At 49.9% G+C, this 18,766-nt stretch overlaps 1 protein-coding gene across 38 annotated transcripts in view; it reads right to left on the reverse strand.

Annotated features, from left to right (window-relative positions):
- ANKRD11 (ankyrin repeat domain containing 11) overlaps positions 1 to 18,766 on the reverse strand; it is a 229,705-nt gene that overhangs the window by 87,872 nt on the left and 123,067 nt on the right. For 2 of the 38 annotated variants that reach the window (XM_063797506.1, XM_063797514.1), the window contains exons 1-2: positions 9,704 to 9,823; positions 8,771 to 8,951 (exon numbers count right to left, since the gene is read on the reverse strand). The exons of 34 other annotated variants lie outside the window; for them this stretch is intronic. The gene's annotated coding sequence lies outside the window, so the exon portion shown is untranslated. Of the gene's footprint in view, positions 1 to 8,770; positions 8,952 to 9,703; positions 9,887 to 18,766 lie in introns of those variants that run through there. 2 more of the 38 variants (XM_063797503.1, XM_063797504.1) reach the window with 2 other exon arrangements.

Genomic DNA, 18,766 nt, shown 5'->3' on the forward strand with positions numbered 1-18,766 from the left:
GCTCAACACAGTGAGCAAGCCCTGCCCCCAAGAGTGAGGCCCTTGTCAGGGCCACTTCCTCTCGCCCTGGCCCATCCAGATCTCACACACACTGTGGTAGATCTTTGAAGGGTAAAAGCTCTGTCCGCTCCACTCATCAGCACCAAAGTGTTCTGTGCCTGGCCCTTATCCACCCAATTCACCAGTTTATTGAAGCCTCAGCTGGGTGAGTCCTGCTTGCCTCTGAAAATGTGTGTGCTCAGCCAGGCAGATTCTTGAGTGGGTTTCCTATGTGCTGCTGCACTCCTTCAAGATGACCACATGGGCCCCCAAGCCGGGCCCCTACCTGCTTTGTCAGCATCTTGTCCTTTCCCTCTTTTCTCTCACGGCTTGTTCTACTTCACGGCATGTTTAAGCAAAGGGGGTCACTACAACAAAATTATTTTAAAACAAACATACTTCAGAAAAGTTTATGGAAAACATTAAACCTTGAATATATTAACTTTACAGGATCCATTTACTTCACCCTAACACTGAGTTAAAATTATAACAAGAGAAAGTAGGGCTGGGCGCGGTGGTTCACGCCTGTAATTAATCCCAGCACTTTGGGAGGCCAAGGCAGGCGGATCATGAGGTCAGGAGTTCAAGACCAGCCTGGCCAATATGGTGAAACCCCGTCTCTACTAAAAATACAAAAATTAGCCGTGCATGGTGGCAGACGCCTATAATCCCAGCTACTCAGGAGGCTGAGGCAGGAGAATTGCTTCAACCCAGGAGGCGGAGGTTGCAATGAGCCAAGATGGCGCCATTGCACTCCAGCCTGGGTGACAGAGTGAGACTCCAACTCCAAAAAAAAAAAAGAGAGAGAGAGAGAGGAAGTAAACAAAGTTTCTATTTATTTCTCCAGAGGATCTCAAAAGTAGAGCTGAAAATGCTAGCAGTAAGAGGAACACCAGTCCAAGGCAACTAGAAGGAACTGGTCACTTTTTCATTTTTTTGAGACAGAGTCTTACTGTGTCACCCAGGCTGGAGTACAGTGGTGCGATCTCGGCTCACTGCAACCTCCGCCTTCCGGGTTCAAGCAATTCTCCTGCCTCAGCCTCCCTAGTAGCTGGGATTACAGGCATGCACAACCACACTTGCCTGATTTCTTTGTATTTTTAGTAGAGACGGGGTTTCATCATGTTGGCCAGGCTGGTTTCGAACTCCTGACCTCAGCTGATCTGCCTGCCTGGGCCTCCCAAAGTGCTGCGATTACAGGCGTGAGCCACTACGCCCGAACTGGTCACATATTTTATGGAACATAATGTTTTTCATGATCAACGGCCACTATGGGAACACAACACACATCAGCCCTGAGACACCCGAAACAAGACACAGCAGCCTCTGTAGCCTCTCATGCAGGGAGCGTGGGGCATGTCTGCCACAGGGTGAGGGGCGGCGGGCAGAGCTGGAGACATAAAGGCGGAGCTGGCTTCCAGCCTTGTGAACCAGCCCGGCTGAATGCCCCAAGTCTGTAAATAATTGATGGGAGCCGGAGCACCCAGCCCTGCAGGGCTCTCGGGAGCTGCCCGCCCAACAGTCCCATGCCTGGCACTCCCTCAGGTGCCGCCTGCAAGGTCACTCCACTGCTTCTAAATAATGCACTGCACAGATGGCGGAAAGTATACCTTTACCCTTCAAATCTTCCAAGGCACGCATTTTCACAAATTTTACATATATATAACTAAATTTTGCATTCAGCCAAAAAAAAAAAAAGAAAACTTCATGTTGAAACACTGTATCTCACCCTAGAATTTGAAAAGCCTCCTTTTCCTTCTCACTGTCAATCTTTTTTGAAGTCTCAAAAATGATTTTACTAACATTAGACAAATACCCAAATATAAAAAGTGCTTGACACAGTCAACACTGCAGCAGTGAGGTCCACTATGCCAGCGCAGTGCAGAGCCAGCCCACCTCCCTGCACCAGTGGAAATGTCACAGAGGGCAGAGGGCAGCATGCCCAGCACCTGCTCTTGATAGGGAGGGCACTTCTAGGCTGGAATACTCAAGAGATTTGATTGTGTGTCATCAAAGCATGCTTTAAATACAAAAGCTGGCAGGGCACGGTGGCTCACTCTTGTAATCCCAGCACTTTGGGAGGCCGAGGCAGGTGAATCACCTGAAGTCAGGAGTTCAAGACCAGCCTGGCCAACACGGTGAAACCACGTCTCTACTAAAAATACAGAAATTAGCCGGGCATGGTGGCGAGCACCTGTAATCCCAGCTACTCATAAGGGAGGCTGAGGCAGGAGAAATCGCTTGAAGCCAGGAGGCGGAGGTTGCAGTGAGCCGAGATCACACCTCTGCACTCCAGCCTGGGAGACAGAGTGAGACACTCTCAAACAAAGGCTGTGAGTGGCCTCGAAGCTCGTTCTTCTAGCTCCTTTGGCAAAGAAAATGCCCCCAAAGGAGTGAGGGCAACAGACTTTCCAAGTCCCAGGAAATGCACAGATTCACATGCTGAAGACCCACCAGATGCAGGAAGGAAACGCCAGAACAACATGTTTGCTTTCACCTAAAAACATCAGAAAGAGTCGAAATGTTGCTGACATTTCCTGGGCAGCTGCCCTGTGGTCTCCAGTCTGGCCAAGGAGCCTCAACCCAGTTGCTCCCAACATACTCCCATCCCAGGCGAACCTATGCTGGTGATGCTCGGGAGGCGGGCAGAGGGCTCACGGAGGGAGGGCGGAGAGCTCACAACCTCAGGCTCGGAAGGCGGGCGGAGGGCTCACACCCTCAGGCTCGGAAGGAGGGCGGAGGGCTCACACCCTGAGGCTCGGAAGGAGGGCGGAGGGCTCACACCCTGAGGCTCGGAAGGAGGGCGGAGGGCTCACACCCTGAGGCTCGGAAGGAGGGCGGAGGGCTCACACCCTGAGGCTCGGAAGGCGGGCGGAGGGCTCACACCCTGAGGCTCGGAAGGCGGGCGGAGGGCTCACACCCTGAGGCTCGGAAGGCGGGCGGAGGGCTCACACCCTGAGGCTCGGAAGGCGGGCGGAGGGCTCACACCCTGAGGCTCGGAAGGAGGGCGGAGGGCTCACACCCTGAGGCTCGGAAGGAGGGCGGAGGGCTCACACCCTGAGGCTCGGAAGGCGGGCGGAGGGCTCACACCCTGAGGCTCGGAAGGAGGGCGGAGGGCTCACACCCTGAGGCTCGGAAGGAGGGCGGAGGGCTCACACCCTGAGGCTCGGAAGGAGGGCGGAGGGCTCACACCCTGAGGCTCGGAAGGAGGGCGGAGGGCTCACACCCTGAGGCTCGGAAGGAGGGCGGAGGGCTCACACCCTGAGGCTCGGAAGGAGGGCGGAGGGCTCACACCCTGAGGCTCGGAAGGAGGGCGGAGGGCTCACACCCTGAGGCTCGGAAGGCGGGCGGAGGGCTCACACCCTGAGGCTCGGAAGGAGGGCGGAGGGCTCACACCCTGAGGCTCGGAAGGAGGGCGGAGGGCTCACACCCTGAGGCTCGGAAGGAGGGCGGAGGGCTCACACAGACCCACAAGGACCAAAGAGGAACGTGCACGACTCCAGCACAAACGGAGGATGATGGCAGAACAGAAGAGCTGATTAAGTTTCTGCTGCTTGTACCATAAACTTTTCATCAGCCAGACTGTTTGCCTGAAAGACCTAATCAAGGCTGACAAGAATTCAAAGCCATTTCAAAGTGCTCCTCAGGGGTGAACGTGGCCCCATGTCCGGCACATGCTCTGCTCTGAACGCTCTCTCTTCCAGCAGGGATGGCCCCAGACATCGAGTATCACAACCAACTCAAAAATAGACTGAAATGTCACAGTATCGCCAGGATCAAAAGAAGGTCTCTTAAAAATAAAGGGTTTCTTCCATTAATAAGTAAAACAAGAAAAACCCAAAGATGCTCACTTGAACTTCATGTTGTTATGAGCATCCGCCCGTCGAGGGCAGGTCTTGTGTTACTGAGCGCAGCCTGACAATCGCATCGGCACCGAGGCCCTGCCACGGTGGTTCACGGCAAGGGTCTGTGCGCTCTCCTGTGCGCAGCCCAATGGAAAGGCAGAGTGACCGATGAGATAAACACCACAGGAACAGGGTGCTCCCCCGAGCACAGCTCGGGAGACCAGGGCTCAGGAACGCTAAGTGACTCGCCCAAGACCACCAGAAATGCATTGGGAGGCTGAGGTGGGAGGATCACATGAGCCCCGCCCTGGGGGCTGAGGCGACAGTGAGCCCAGATAGCGCCACTGCACTCCAGCCTGGGCACTGGAGTGAGACTTGTCTCAAAACAAATACAAGAAAGAATCTGGAAAACCTTAGTTACTATGAACTAGTGCTTTTCACTAACACAAGTATTTTTTAATTCTCACATTTCTGATCATCTTTGTTTATAACATTTATAGGTTACAAACAATGAACTATTGTGGGTTTTTAAAAACTGATTACAGACTTTCAGGACGTCCAAAGGAGACATCTTTGTCAAGGGAGTAAAGTGGAGAATTCCAGAGACATGCACAGTTCTCGGTGGCAAGCCATCCGCTGAGGTGAGAAGGATGTGATCCATCAGCCAACCCTGCCTAGATGATGACATCGGCTCCGGAAGCCAGATGGAGCAACTGGACACATTCAGAACAGTGCTTTCAAGCAGACACAGCTTGTTCCAATGTCAGCTCTATAAAGAATGTAACGGGGCCAGGCGCGGTGGCTCACGCCTATAATCCCAGCTCTTTGGGAGGCCGAGGCGGGCGGATCACGAGGTCAGGAGATTGAGACCATCCTGGCTAACACAGTAAAACCCCATCTCTACTAAAAATACCAAAAAAAAAAAAAAAAAAAATTAGCCAGGCGTGGTGGCGGGCGCCTGTAGTCCCAGCTACTTGGGAGGCTGAGGCAGGAGAATGGTATGAACCCGGGAGGCCGAGCTTGCAGTGAGCCAAGATCGCACCACTGCATTCTAGCCTGGGCGACACAGCAAGACTCCGTCTCAAAAAAAAAAAGAAAAAAGAAAAAAAAAAAAAGAATGTAATGGTACAATTTTGAGGACCCCAAAAGGATAATGCACATAATAAACAACAAAAGCCTGACGCTTCTCCCAGGCCTTGTGGCTGTAATCTCCCGGAGTCCCAGGCATCCTGCTGCTGGGAAGGGCCAGCTCCCAAGTGACCTGTGACCATCTTGGAGGGGTTGGTGGCTGCCTTGTCAGCAGGGCATGTCCCAATGCTAATGGTTCAACAGCCAGGCTTGACATCTTTTATTCTAAAAATCTACCACAGAATAGCCAAAGGGCAGTGGTGGGGATGAGGATGAGTCTGTAGGAGGGACAGTGTAAGGAAGGTGGAGCCATCTAGGGGCACTGCTCAGAGGTAGGCTCGGCCAGAGCTACAACACACCTTCGAAGACGAGTGGGCTTGGGGGCGGGGTGAGTCAGCTTCAACACACCCAGGATTCACCTCTCATCTGTCAAATCTGCTGATAAAAGTCACACCATGAAGGAAGGGCAGTCGGGGACTGTGCTCACGTGTCCCGGGGACAGGACACTTGCTGCCAGTCTCCAGCACCTCACAGGGAACCAGGGGGCAGGTGAGCTTGTGGAGAAACAGGAATCCTCGTGCATTGCTGGTGGGAACATATAATGGTGCAACTGCCAAAAAAAAACCAGTGTGACGATTCCTCAACAAATTACAAAAGGACTAAGCATATGATCCAGCAGTTCCACTTCTGGGTAGATACACAAAAGAACTGAAAGCAGGGCCCCCAAAAGACAGCTGTACTTCGACGTTCACAGTTCACACAGCATAGTTCCCAACAGCAAACCCAAGTGTCCCCTGGCGGGTGACAGAGAAGCAGAATGCGTCTACACACAGCATAACGCGACTCAGCCCTAACGAGGAAGGCCACATGCTGCAGCCTGTCACAGCCAATGCTGCGGACTCCACTCACATGGTCCAGGGACAAACAGCAGCTGCACAAGAGGAAGGGCCCTGAGGGAGGAGTCTGGGAGGAACCACTGCTCATCGGGAAGCCAATCCATGGCCGCAGGACAACGCTGCTGAAGGTACTGGAAGCCAGGGTGCTGGCTGCCCCTTTCTGGGGACACCTTTCCTTTCTTTTCCTATTTTTATTGAACACTGGGATGAAAGTAATGAAAAGTAGTAAATCCTTTCAAAACAATCAGATTTAGTTATGATGCTCAATTTCTGAAATCAATCCTTTCAAATAGCCAGTAAATGCTTCCTTTCCAAAGACTGAACCCTCTTACTGCTTTGAACAATGGAGGAACTGAGTGAGGCACCAGATGCAACTTTTGACCCAAGGACACAGGTCAAGCTGTGACAGTTAACAACCAGGGTTGCTGGAGATGCTGCACCCACCCACGTGGCTTTGCTAGAATGCCACCATGTGCGGGCAGACACAGGCCACAGCCCCCACACCTCACTCTGGCATCAGCACTGGTCCCGCATGGAGCTGTGCCGGCTTGCAGAAGACATAGAGCACACAGGCATGTTCCTTCCCTACTGTTGGCCACATCACAGCTGCACGTTCACGGGAGTGAACATCATCTACACAACAGCTTCCACGTTTGCAAACATGCACAGCTTAGCGACCACGTTTCAAAGAGCCACGTGGATAACTGCCTGTATTACTGGTACTCAATTTCCAGGTTGGGTTAGTAACTGGATTGTTTACAACACAAAGGATAACTAGTTGAGAAGATGGATACCCCGTTTTCCATGATATCATCACTACGCATTGCATGCCTATATCAAAACATCTCATGGACCCCATAAATACATTCATCTATGTACTCACAAAAACTTTAAAAATAATAATTAATAAATAAATAGAATGACTAAGATTTCAACTGTTTACCCAGGATGCTGCCTGCAGCTCATTTCAGTGACAACCCAAAAGCTGCCCTCGCTGGCCCTGTGTGCTGAGGACGGGACATCTGCACCCAGCCCTAGATAACCCCACGTGCAAACCACTTCCCCTGTGCCGCTAAAACCCACATCTCACATTTCAGTTATAGTTTGTTTTTTGCGTGTAGGTTTTTTTTTTTTTTTGAGAATAGGGTCTCCCTCTGCTGCCCAGGCTGGAGCGCAGTGGTGCGATCATGGCTCACCACAGCCTCGACCTCCTGGGCTCAAGTGATCCTCCCACTTCGGCCTCCAGAGCAGCTGGGACCACAGGCATGCACCACCACACCTGGCTAATTTTCTATTTTTTGTAAAGACAAGGCTATACATTTCTTATATATGTCTAAATCGTCAGTATTAAACACTGACAGTGCAAAGCCTTTCTCTGCTTCAAATTTTAATATTCCAAAATATGTAAAACATCATTGTCACTGTCCTCATCTAAAAGACTGATTCTGGAAAAAAAAAAAAAAAAATCAATCTGAAACAAGATCACGGAAATGCGATCTGTCCCACACACACCATCTTTAACATGAATGGTGCCTCCAAAGAACAAATGCTAGATGCAAACTGCTTGAGTATGCTTCTTTATTTTTAGTAAAGACTCCAGAAAATCCCAGAGCAGCCATTTCCCATACAACTCAATCGCACGTACAGCCCTTTAAAAGCAGACTCCCAGGGAACTGCAGCCAGCTCCTGGAGCCAGCCCCAGCAGAGGAGCAGGAAGACCTTCCAGCCTGCGCCAAGGAGCAGCGCACGCGTCTGCTGCAGCCCCTCGGCCCCCACTGCTTCGGGACGCAGATGGCAGCACTGTGACCTCACTGTGCCTACCTCCTTGTTCCGGCCCTGCAGTCTTGATTGTTCAGGCTAATCCCACACTCTGAGCCTTGGCTGCTGGCCGAAACTGTTATTAATGGCACAGAGCTTCTCATTTCAGCTTCTTTTACCACGAAGGTAGCCGGCTGTCCACCTCTCTGCCTCTCCACACTGAAGCAGGAACTGGGTAACTGTACAAGAGGCATTTTCAACGGTCTTCATATCTGAGTCTCAACAGCCAGCAGAAGATCTTTGCATTTTAGTCTACACTACATTCTATGTGATGCAGAAAGATAAGATAGTTTTTATTCAATTCTTGTGTAAAAGCTACAAAACCCTAAGAAAAGAGAGTGCTATGGATGCCAAAATTAGCATCACATAGTTTATATGTTTTTTAACTTTTAGGTTCGGGGGCACATGTGAGGGTTTGCTACATAAGTAAACACATGTCGGCAGTGGGCGGGGGGGTGGGGGGTTGTACGTGTTATTCTATCACCCAGGTACTAAGCCCAGTACCCAACAGTTATCTTTTCTGCTCCTCTCCCTCCTCCCGCCCTCTCCCCTCAAGTAGACCCCCGTGTCTGGTGTTTCCTTCCCTGTGTTTTTAAGTTCTTATCATTTAGATCCCACTTGTAAGTCAGAACATGTAGTATTTGGTTTTCTGTTCCTGAGTTAGTTTGCTGAGGCTAAAAGCCTCCAGCTCCATCCATGTTCCCACAAAAGACATGATCTCGTTCATTTTTATGGCTATGTTATCTTATCTTATTTTGTATTAGGGATGGGGCTTCACTATGCTGCCCAGGCTGGCCTGAAACTCCTGGGTTCAGGCAATCCTCTCGAATTGGTCTCCCAAGTAGCTGGGACTACAGGTGAACATCACCATGCCCAACTTTTCCATCTTCATCACTTGATAAACATTTATAATGAATGACATTAAATTACACATAGCAAAATTCTGAGAAACTATATACCACAAATCCTACAAAATTTAAAAGATTAAAAAACCATGGATTATTGTTATGTGCATTAGCCAATGTCAGTGGTTTCAATATTTACTTTCACTAAAATGGCACGAAAGCATGAAGTCGGGAATGACAGCATTCTAGAAGCCGGTGCACCTGAGATGAAATTCATGGTATGTTCGGAACCTAGAACGTCGATGGTCAACACTAGGCAGCTTCATCTGTCATACGCGGACTCCCTTTCAAAACTCCAGGTGTGTGTGTCTGTCGTGGGGCTATGGAGAGGAGGAGGAGAAGAAAAGATTTCGATTCACTAAAAACTCCTGTTAAGCCTCCAAGAAAGATCCAAGTAATCAAATACCTGGTCAGTCACAGCCTCTCTGCATGAAGCCTCTCTGCATGTGGTTAAGACCTGCAAACCTCAACAGAATCCACGGTCTCTTGCCCCTGCACTGAGCCTGTGTCGGGACTTGGCCACTGCTCTACATCAGGTGAGAGGCTCCTTGTCTCTCACATCCAGATGGATCCGATCCAACTCACACAGTGAACGACTCCAAACCTGGGCAGCCCTGGGCTCCAGGATCAGCGCACCCCAGCCCCTGCTGCAATGGCACCTCCTACTCTCATTGTGGAAACCTGTTAACCCAATTACAGACACCCTGGCTAGGCCCCTACTTCTTCCTGTAAGTCTGAAACCCTGCTCAGCTACCCTAAACCACCACCTCTGCGCTCCCCTTAGGAAACCCCAGCAGCACATCCCCCTTCTTCCTCCTGCAGAGGGCCTGCCCCAAGCAGCAGGAAAAGGGGTGACACAGGCCTTCCTTGGCCTCAGCACACACAGAACCATCACAGCGCCGGGGGCGGGGAGGGGGCTGCAGGGACACATTCCAGCTGTGCACTTCTCTGGGGGCCAGCACAGACCACTGAGCATGAGCTGCCTCATTCAGGCCAGGTGACTGTCTTCGTCATCATTCAACTTTGAAACATAGGCTTTGTGCCAGTCCACCTGTTTATGTTCCATACTTACATATCCCAAGCCATTAACAAGTGTTTTCTTCTTTGGTTATGATGCTACAGAATCAGCAGAGAAACATCCGCATCACCAGAAGGCTCTGCAGGCAGCACTGAGGCCCATCCTGCTGGGAGAATGCCGCTCTGAGGGCAGTGGGACTGCCAGCAAAGGACACAGGCTCAGGGAGACCTTCCACTCCTGCTGAAACACCAATCAGTAGAAGATCACCACCCAGAAATATCACTTTCAAGCTTAAGGATCACAAGTTACAAAGATAAATGTCTCTAAAGACTAAGGGAGAAGTACAAAGTAAAAAGATTTAAGCTTGGGAAAATTAACCCTAAACATTTAAAAGCAAAAGAAACAAAAAAAATCCGCACTCTAGATAAGACCTTCAAAACAGCATGCCTGTCAGAGGGACAGTAAAGGTCAGACGGGGCAGCAATGGGGTATGAGCTGGCACAGCCTTGCAACACCCTGGATGGGTGGCCAGGGGCTTGTGAGAGTGGCTCCAGGCAGGAGGACCCTGAATTTATGGGAGGGGGCAAGACTAACCCTCAAGTGCTCCTCAGATACGTTTCATTAAATGCACTGAAAGTTTTGTAAAAGATGCAAGTTTCAACATGAGATACAATTATTTGCCCAATCTGACATGTGGCTTAACAAATGTGAGTGGATTAGGGAATTTATGTTTTATTCTTCTGAAATACCAACTCCCTTCTTCTTCCCCTTCTGAAACAACCACTGGACAAACTGAACGGCACATATGCTTTTCGGGATCCCAACGTAAGCAGCTCCCACTGCTAGGGATGAAGAGTGCTCCTCTGTCTGCCTGAGTGAAACTTCACGACACCTTGCACAGCCCGCAGTCCTTGCTGACTGGAAGCAGAACCAAAACCTGAGCTGGAGAGAGTGCACGAAAGTTCCATTTAGACCCAAACCTAAATTGCACAGCTACAGAATGAAGTGAACAGCACTGAAGCCGGAAGGGACAAGACTCAATCCCACGTGACTGAACCCATGTGTCCAGCACCAGAGATACTGGGCGGAGCACACATCTCAGCTGTGTAAAAAGTAGAGGTTCCTCTTCAAAGACTTTCCTCCCCACCTAATTAAAAATAAATAGTAACTTCTCTTAAAAGCAACATTTATTCAAAGACCTGTACTGACATTCTTCAATATCTGCTAGCCTTAATAAAGAAATCAATGTACCTTATGTTCTCAGCTCCCACAGTTTAGCCTAAATATCTGCCCTGGCGTGCTTATACTGGTCGAAGCAAGCATTAGGTCACGGCCTGCTCCTCTTCCTTACTTGAAGGTGTTTCTACCTTTCTCAGCACTCCACACATTTCTTCCTCCTTCCCTTGTCCTCCTCTGCCTTTGCCTCTTTGAAAAAGTTCTAAGTTGTCAGCCAGTCGGGACAAATACAGAATGTGAGGTCCCGTTCCAGCCAATGGAAACCGGACACAGCAGTAGGTATAAAAAAACCGGACACAGCGTCAGGTTATAAATGACCCTGGTCTCCTTCATTCGGTGTACTCTCGTGGCAGAACTGCTGGCGAGTGTACCCTTTCTGCAGAAAGTAAATATGGCCTTGCTGAGAGAATTAAATTTATGTTCAAGTGCTATTTCTTTATGGCACCAGGGCACAAGCATTTCAAACAGCTGGGAACACGCCTATCCCTGTTAAAAAAAAATATACGATGTTTCCAGATAAAAGAATTCTGATCAGAAATAGGTAAGTTTTCATTTAAAGTTTTTTCTTACACTCTGCCTTCTGAAGCAATCTCTAAATTCACCCTGTATTTGAAGGTGCATGCGAATTTGTTATTTATGCTTAAATGCCAGTCAAGGATTAAGATTCAGGCTGCATTAGGAGATATACCTAATGCTAAATGACGAGTTAATGGGTGCAGCACACCAACATGGCACATGTATACATATGTAACAAACCTGCACGTTGTGCACATGTACCCTAAAAGTATAATAATAATAAAATTAAAAAAAAAAAGATTCAGTCTTGCAAAGTTTTGAAATCTCTAAAGGGGGAAAAAAAACCTTACATAGTTCACAATTCTGAGTCCAGAATCTAGGAGAAACCACCAAAACTTTCTTTGCATTCTGTCAAATTCAAACGCACTCTGTGTGCCAAGCCTCACTCACTTTATGTCCACCAAGCACCACACGCTGCTTCCCGTGTATGTGGCCCAGGCCCCCGTGAAACACACACACTCTCTGTGGTAGACTGGAAGAACACGGGCCTGCAGGTTCCAGTCAGGAAGTGGAGTGCTAGCCCTATGCGGTGACTCATGCCTGGAGTCCAGCACTTCAGGAGGCTGCGGCAAGGAGGACTGACTGAGGCAAAAAGTTCGAGACCAGCCTGGCCATCGTGGCAAAACCCTGTCTCTACAAAAAAAAAAAAAAAAATTACCCAGGTATGATGGCATACATGCCTGTAGTCCCAGCAACTCAGGAGCCTGAGCAGGAGGACAGCTTGAGCCCGGGAGTTGGAGGGTGTGGTGAGCTATCTTTGTGCCACTGCATTCCTGCCCAGCCGACCAAGTGACACGCTGATTTAAAACACACACACACACACACACACACTCAATGGAAGGCAAAAGAAAAGGAAGAAAAAAAAGACATGAAGCCTTTCTTTCCAGCCCTGGAGCCTCGGTGTACCCCAGACTTGCTGGGCCCACGAGGACCCTGCCACTTCCACCTGTGCCCTCAGGCAACATGTGGGGGCCCACACAGACTGAAGTATGAAATGGATTCAGACCCAATAAGGCTACTGCAGCCTCATGAGTGATCCCAGGTATGACCAGCAGAAAACCACCAGGCAACACAAGAATTAAGAGAACTCATAAATCATTATTTTCTTAAGACACCATGTATTGTCTTACACCGCAATAGGTAACTGAAACATCCTACTCACGGTAAGAACAAGCAGAAATATGGAAAGTTGTTTGAGATGCTACTTAAACACAGATTTAACTCCAGAGCAGAGCCTTTCCATGTATTTTTCTTAACCTATTCGCCCTCAAAACAGCGCTGAGCACAGCAGTCAGACCCTAAAGCAGAGGTGTCCAATCTTTTGACCTCCCTGGGCCACACTGGAAGAAGAACGGGCTTGGGACACACATAAAATACACCAATGCTAACAACAGCTGATAAGCTTAGAAAAAAATCTCATAACGTTTACAAATTTGTGTTGGGCCACATTCAAAGCTGCCATGGGCCGCGGGCTGGACAAGCTTGCCCTATCTCACCCTGTTCCCTGTCAGACTGTAAACACTACTCAGAATCACACAATCTCATCTCGGCTCCAAGTGGAAGCTTGCTCAGCACCACGGCCAACCTGATCCCACTGCAGATGTTCCAACAGCCTGGCACGCAGACGGCCCAGGGAAAAGCCTCATCGAATGCTGAATACCTGTGAGATCATTTCTTACGAAGCCAAATGAACAACACTATGTTAATTTTCAAATTTTGGCGTGGAAATCACATTCTAAGACGCTTCCCAAGCTTTGTGGAGGATGCTATGAATTCTGTTTTATAGGTAACAAGTCTGGAAGCCAAAATAATCAAGATTTAATAAAATGGCCTCAAAAGTGACAAGACTCTCCTTCCCTTATGACAGACCATGTTTGCTTTCCTTTTTACTAGATGATTAACTCAATTCTTTCAACAATCCTGTCCAGTGATGACTATTTTGTTGGCTGGTCAGAAGGGGAAGTTCCAGAGCTGGTTTTTGTAGAAAACCTCAGATTCTTTCAATCCCAGGCCATCTTATCACGTAGTCTAAACCCTTGTGTCATCACCTCCTGACGTTTCCATCAGCAGAGGCAGAGCTCTCACCTTAAAGAGCATGAGCCCAAATCACTGGCTGCAAAGCACAGAACACAGACATCCTTGGCCACACAAGAGTGAGAGCTACTGAGCCCAACCAGGGTGCAGGGGAGCCTCCCAGATAAGAGGCCTGTGCTTGGTCCCACAGGGTGTAGCCTTACCGTGCTGCTGAGACACTCTGCCCAAGAAATGGCTCCAGGATTTTCTGAAACTCGCTTTCAAAATATTTCCAAGCTCTCATGTCTTGTGTATGCCTTAATAATTGAAAAATAGGTATGTTCACTCAAGAAAGGGAAGAGCAGTAAGCCAAGTAGGGGGCCTTTCACTGCAATTCTTCCTGGGCAGTGTCCGTGGAAGGTGGTCTCTCCGCAGAAACCCAGTGTTTTTTTTAACTTTGTTTTAGGTTCGGGGTGCAGGTTTGTTATGTAGGTAAACTTGTGTCATCAGGGTTTGTTGAACAGACTATTTCATCACCCAGGTGTTAAGCCCAGTACCCAACAGTTATTTTTTCTGTTCCTCTCCCTCCTCCACCCCCCACCCTCAAGCAGAGCCCAGTGTCTGCTGGTCCCTCTCTGTGTCCATGTGTTCTCATCATTTAGTTCCCATTCATAAGTGACAACACGCAGTATTTGATTTTCTGTCCCTGTATTAGTTTGTTAAGGATAAGGGCCTCCAGGCTCTATCTATGTTCCACAAAAGACATCTGATCACTTGAACCTGGGAGGTGGAGGTTGCAGTGAGCTAAAACGGCGCCACTGCACTCCAGCCTGGGTGACAAAGTGAGACTCCATCTCAAAAAAAAAAAAAAAAAAAAAAAAAAAAAGACATGATCTCATTCTTTTTCATGGCCGCACAGTATTCCACGGTGTATATGCACCACATTTTCTTTATCCAATCTGTCACTGATAGACGCTCATGTGGATTCCATGTCTTCTTCTGTGAATGGTGCTGCAATGGACATTCGCCCGCATGTGTCTTTATGGTAGAATGGTTTCTATTCCTCTGGGTATATACCCAGTAATGAGACTGCTGGGTCAAATGGTAGTTCTGGTTTTAGCTCTTAGAGGAATCGCCATACTGCTTTCCACAGGGTTGAACTAATTTACACTCCTGCCAACAGTGTGTAAGTGCTCCCTTTAATCCACAGACTCGCCAGCATCTGTTATTTTTTAACCTTTTTGTAACAGCCATGCTGACTGGTGTGAGGTGGTGGCTCGCTGTGAGAAACCCAGTTTTCATGATCGGCTAGTTTCCACTCGCTGAAATCAGCAGACTCTTGTTGAAAAGGCTGCCATCTTGCCTTGGCTAACCCGAGCTGTTTCCTGTATCTGTCATGAGGGTGCTGAGACATGTCTAGACAGAGGTGCGGCACAGTCAACTGGACACCATCCATGACTTGGCCCTAACAAAGCAGCTCTCTTGAATGTGTGCTATGGGTACACCGAGTCCTACTTCCGGGGGCACCCAGGGCAGGGGTCAGCAAAGGCTTTCTGGAAGGGTCCAGATGACACACACTTTAGGCTTTGCAAGCCACTTACGGCCTCTGTCACATCATCCTGTTGCTGCTGTGAACAACCCTTTAAGAATGTGAAGACCATCCTTCGCAATCTGGTTGTACAAAGACAGACCCACAGGCTGGATTAGGTCTGCTGATTGTGGTTTGCCAGCCCCTGGCCTGGAGCTTTGCCAGTGTGCAGGCTGGATGCCCAGCCATGGCTCCTTCTGCTAGGACGCCCTCTCCTCTATGACAGACTCCAAGATGCCACCCCGAGGCTCACCGGATACTCACTACCTCAACTCTCCACCCCGCACCCATCGGTGAGGAAGAGCAGACACCTCAGGGGGACAGTCCATACATCCCCCTTCGTGTTTCCCATCGAAACACAACAGTCCACTCCACGTGGGAGTTCAGCGTTCTCTCAGGGGTGGGTAGAGCGCCGCTCCAGATTCCTGCCGCAGGGGCCAGTGCTGGCCCAGCAGTACCGGGAGCCCCTCCTCCTGAGCACAGTGGCGGCGCCCAGAGAGGCAGACCTCACACCACTGCTTCCACTGGGGAAAGGCCGGGGATGCTCAACGCAACCTTAGCCAGCAACTCAGGGGAGAGACACTCTCAAACGACCGGGAGTCTCAGGGGAGCGACGCTCTCAAACAACCCGGAGTGTACAGCTGCCATGGTCACCCACGCTCCCTCTCAGGCCACGGCACACACCAGTCCCTGCCGCCTGCTCCCCTCTACCCTGTTCCTGACTCGTCCCTCCTCAGCCTGACAAGTCCACATTGCTTGGGGGCCTCTATAAATCCTCCATGGCACAAAACCTCCCTTGACCAGGAAAGCTCCCAAAGGCTCCAAGCAGCAACAGCTGCAGGTTTTTTGCAGATTGGTGAGTACAGCTCCATGCATCCCATCCTGACTACCCCCAGCGGCTGCATGTGCACCTGCTGCTGCCTCTTGCAAACTACGACTTGTTCAAAAGCAGGTGGGGAGCCTGGGCAACATGGCGAAACCCTGTCTCTACAAAAAACAAAAATCAGTCAGGCACGGTGGTGTGCTTGTGGTACCGGCTACTCCGGAGGCTGAGGTGGGAGGATCACTTGAGCCCAGGAGGTCAAGTCTGCAGTGAGCCATGACTGCACCACTGCACTCCAGTGTGGGTGACAGAACAAGACTCTCTCTCTCAAAACAAAAAACAAAAAAAGAAATTGTCCTTGCAACCAACTGCTGTGCTCCGTTTATCTGAAAACCCTGTTTATCTGATTTCTAGTCCTGTTCACAGTGCTCACTACGCTATTCATTGGTTTAAAAAATAAGTCCTACATCAAACCAGATTCCAACAATTCCAACATACTCTGTCCACTCTTAACATGTTTTTGAGCTTTTTTTTTTTGATACAGATTCTTGCTCTGTTGCCCAGGCCGGAGTGCAGTGGCACAATCTCGGCTCACTGCAACCTCCGCCTCCCAGGTTACAAGCAATTCTCCTGCCATAGCCTCCTGAATAGCTGGGATTACAGGTGCCTGCCGCCGTGCCTGGCTAATTTTTGTGTTTTTTTTTTTTTTTTAGTAGAGATGGGGTTTCACCATCTTGGCCAGGCTGGTCTCGAACTCCTGACCTCGTGATCCACCGGCCTCGGCCTCCAAAGTGCTGGGATTACAGGCATGAGCCACCGCGCCCAGCCCAGAGCTTCTTTTGTGCAGCATTTTCTCTTGCTCTCAATTTAATTTCTTGCTCTAAGGGAAAAGACAGCAATAAAAACACACAGCTCTTAAAAAAAAAAAAAAAGGGCTGGGTGCCATGGCTCACATCTGTAATCCCAACATTTTGGGAGGCTGAAGTGCTACAATCGCTTCAGCCCAGGAGCTCAAGACCAGCCTAGGCAACACAGTGAGACCAGTTTCTATAAAAAATACAAAAATTAGTCAGGTGTGGTGGTGCACGCCTGTGGTTTCAGCTACTCCAGAGGCAGGCAGGATCGCCTGAGCCAGGAGGTTGAGGCCACAGTGAGTCCTGACCAAGCCACTGCACTCAAATCTGGGGGAGGAGAAAGACCCTGTTTCCAAAAATTAAAAAAAAGGGCACACAGAACAAAGAGGCAGTGGGACTCTAAGAGAAGGTCTTCGTGCTCGCCTGGAGGGAACAAGGGTTGCATAGGGACTTGGGAGTCAACCAAGATGTAAGCAGCAGACTGAGAGACCCCCCACTGGCACCCATTCCTCCACAGCAAGCCCACAGCTGCCCTACAATGATCACATCACTACCAAGCTCTGGCCTGACAATCTACCCTAGAAAGGACCAACCACACCAGATCACAGCATAAGCACCCCAAACCCAAGAAGTTTTCCCAAGAGAGAATATGAAACAATTATCTTCAAAGGGCTGGTCTCCAAACAAAAGGCAGTGCAGCGACCTACACCTAGGTACGCCCGAGAAATGCCCACACGTCTCCACGACACTCGCAGGTCTGTGTTCACAGCAGCGCTGCAAAGGGCCAAACAGAGACCATTCAGGTGTCCATCAGCTAATGGGTGCATGACCCGCATGACCCTGCCACAGGGAGGGCTGTGCTCTGATGCCTGCTGCAGCAAGGGTGCGCCTCCAGGGCACCAAACTCTGCCGCAGCATGGGTGCGCCGCAACAGCACAAAGCTCTGCCGTATCAGACACAAAGGCCCACAGATTGTCCTTCACATGAACGTCTGGAATAGGCAGATAAATCCACAGACAGAAAACAAGACTAGTGGTTGCCAGGGTGGAAAGAGGATCCTGGAAAGGGAGGGGGTGTGGTCACAGAAGGACAACCAGGGGGATCCTTGTGGTGACGCAAGGGTTTTAAGGTCCCGACTGTGGGACACAGGAATCTGCATCTGTGATCAACTGTACAGAACTCAATACCCTTTCCAAGTAAGGGTGAAACAGGTGTCTAAGACCAGAGGGTTTCATCAATGCCGATATACACCCTAGGGGTGATACTGTTCAGTGTGCAAAATGCCACCACTGGGGAAGCTTGGCAATGTGTACAAGGGACTGCTCCCTGTTCTTTCTTACATCTCATGTCATCTATGGTTATCTCAGAAGAAAACAAACAAAAACCAAACATGGGGGGCCCAGCCCACCTCAAACCCCAGCTGCAGGATGGAAGCTCAGAGAGGCTGGGGGCCTGGCCCCTTCAGGAAGAGCCAGGGCAAGACCATCCAGTAACGAGAACGCAAACCGTCTGGCTTCAGAGCTCTCACTGAGGAAGAATCTCAGGCATGGCAGGAAGAAGACACACTGCTGTTCAACTGGAAAAGGATCAGACTCAGTAAAATGCTCTTTTCATTCTTCCCCACGCCCCTCCACGCCCTGGAGCTGGGGTGGAGCTTCTTCTTCTCAGGACTCAGGCGAGGGGAGCCCATGTCCAGGGGTAGCCAGCCTGCACTTTAGTGTGGGCCTGTGCCCAACTATGTGGCAGCTCTGAGGATGAGAAGATGTTTCTGGAAGGAGCTGTGAGCCACAGTGCAGTCCAGAAGGGGAGACAGGCGTGCCCGGTACCTGCCCCAGCCACACCCTGGGCCCAGTTAGGATCCTACAGGATCCTGAGCCCTCCTGCTGTTATCCAGGGCAAAGATGGCAAATAGCTCCTGCAAGATGACACCCAGGGCCTTGAGGCAAATTCCCCCAACCAAGCAAAGAGAAGACCAGAGGCTGGAGCACACCTCCTGCTGATGGAAACAGCCCAGCAGCGACCACAGG

Source organism: Pan troglodytes, chromosome 18 (genome assembly GCF_028858775.2).
Source record: "Pan troglodytes isolate AG18354 chromosome 18, NHGRI_mPanTro3-v2.0_pri, whole genome shotgun sequence".
Lineage (NCBI taxonomy): Eukaryota > Metazoa > Chordata > Mammalia > Primates > Hominidae > Pan > Pan troglodytes.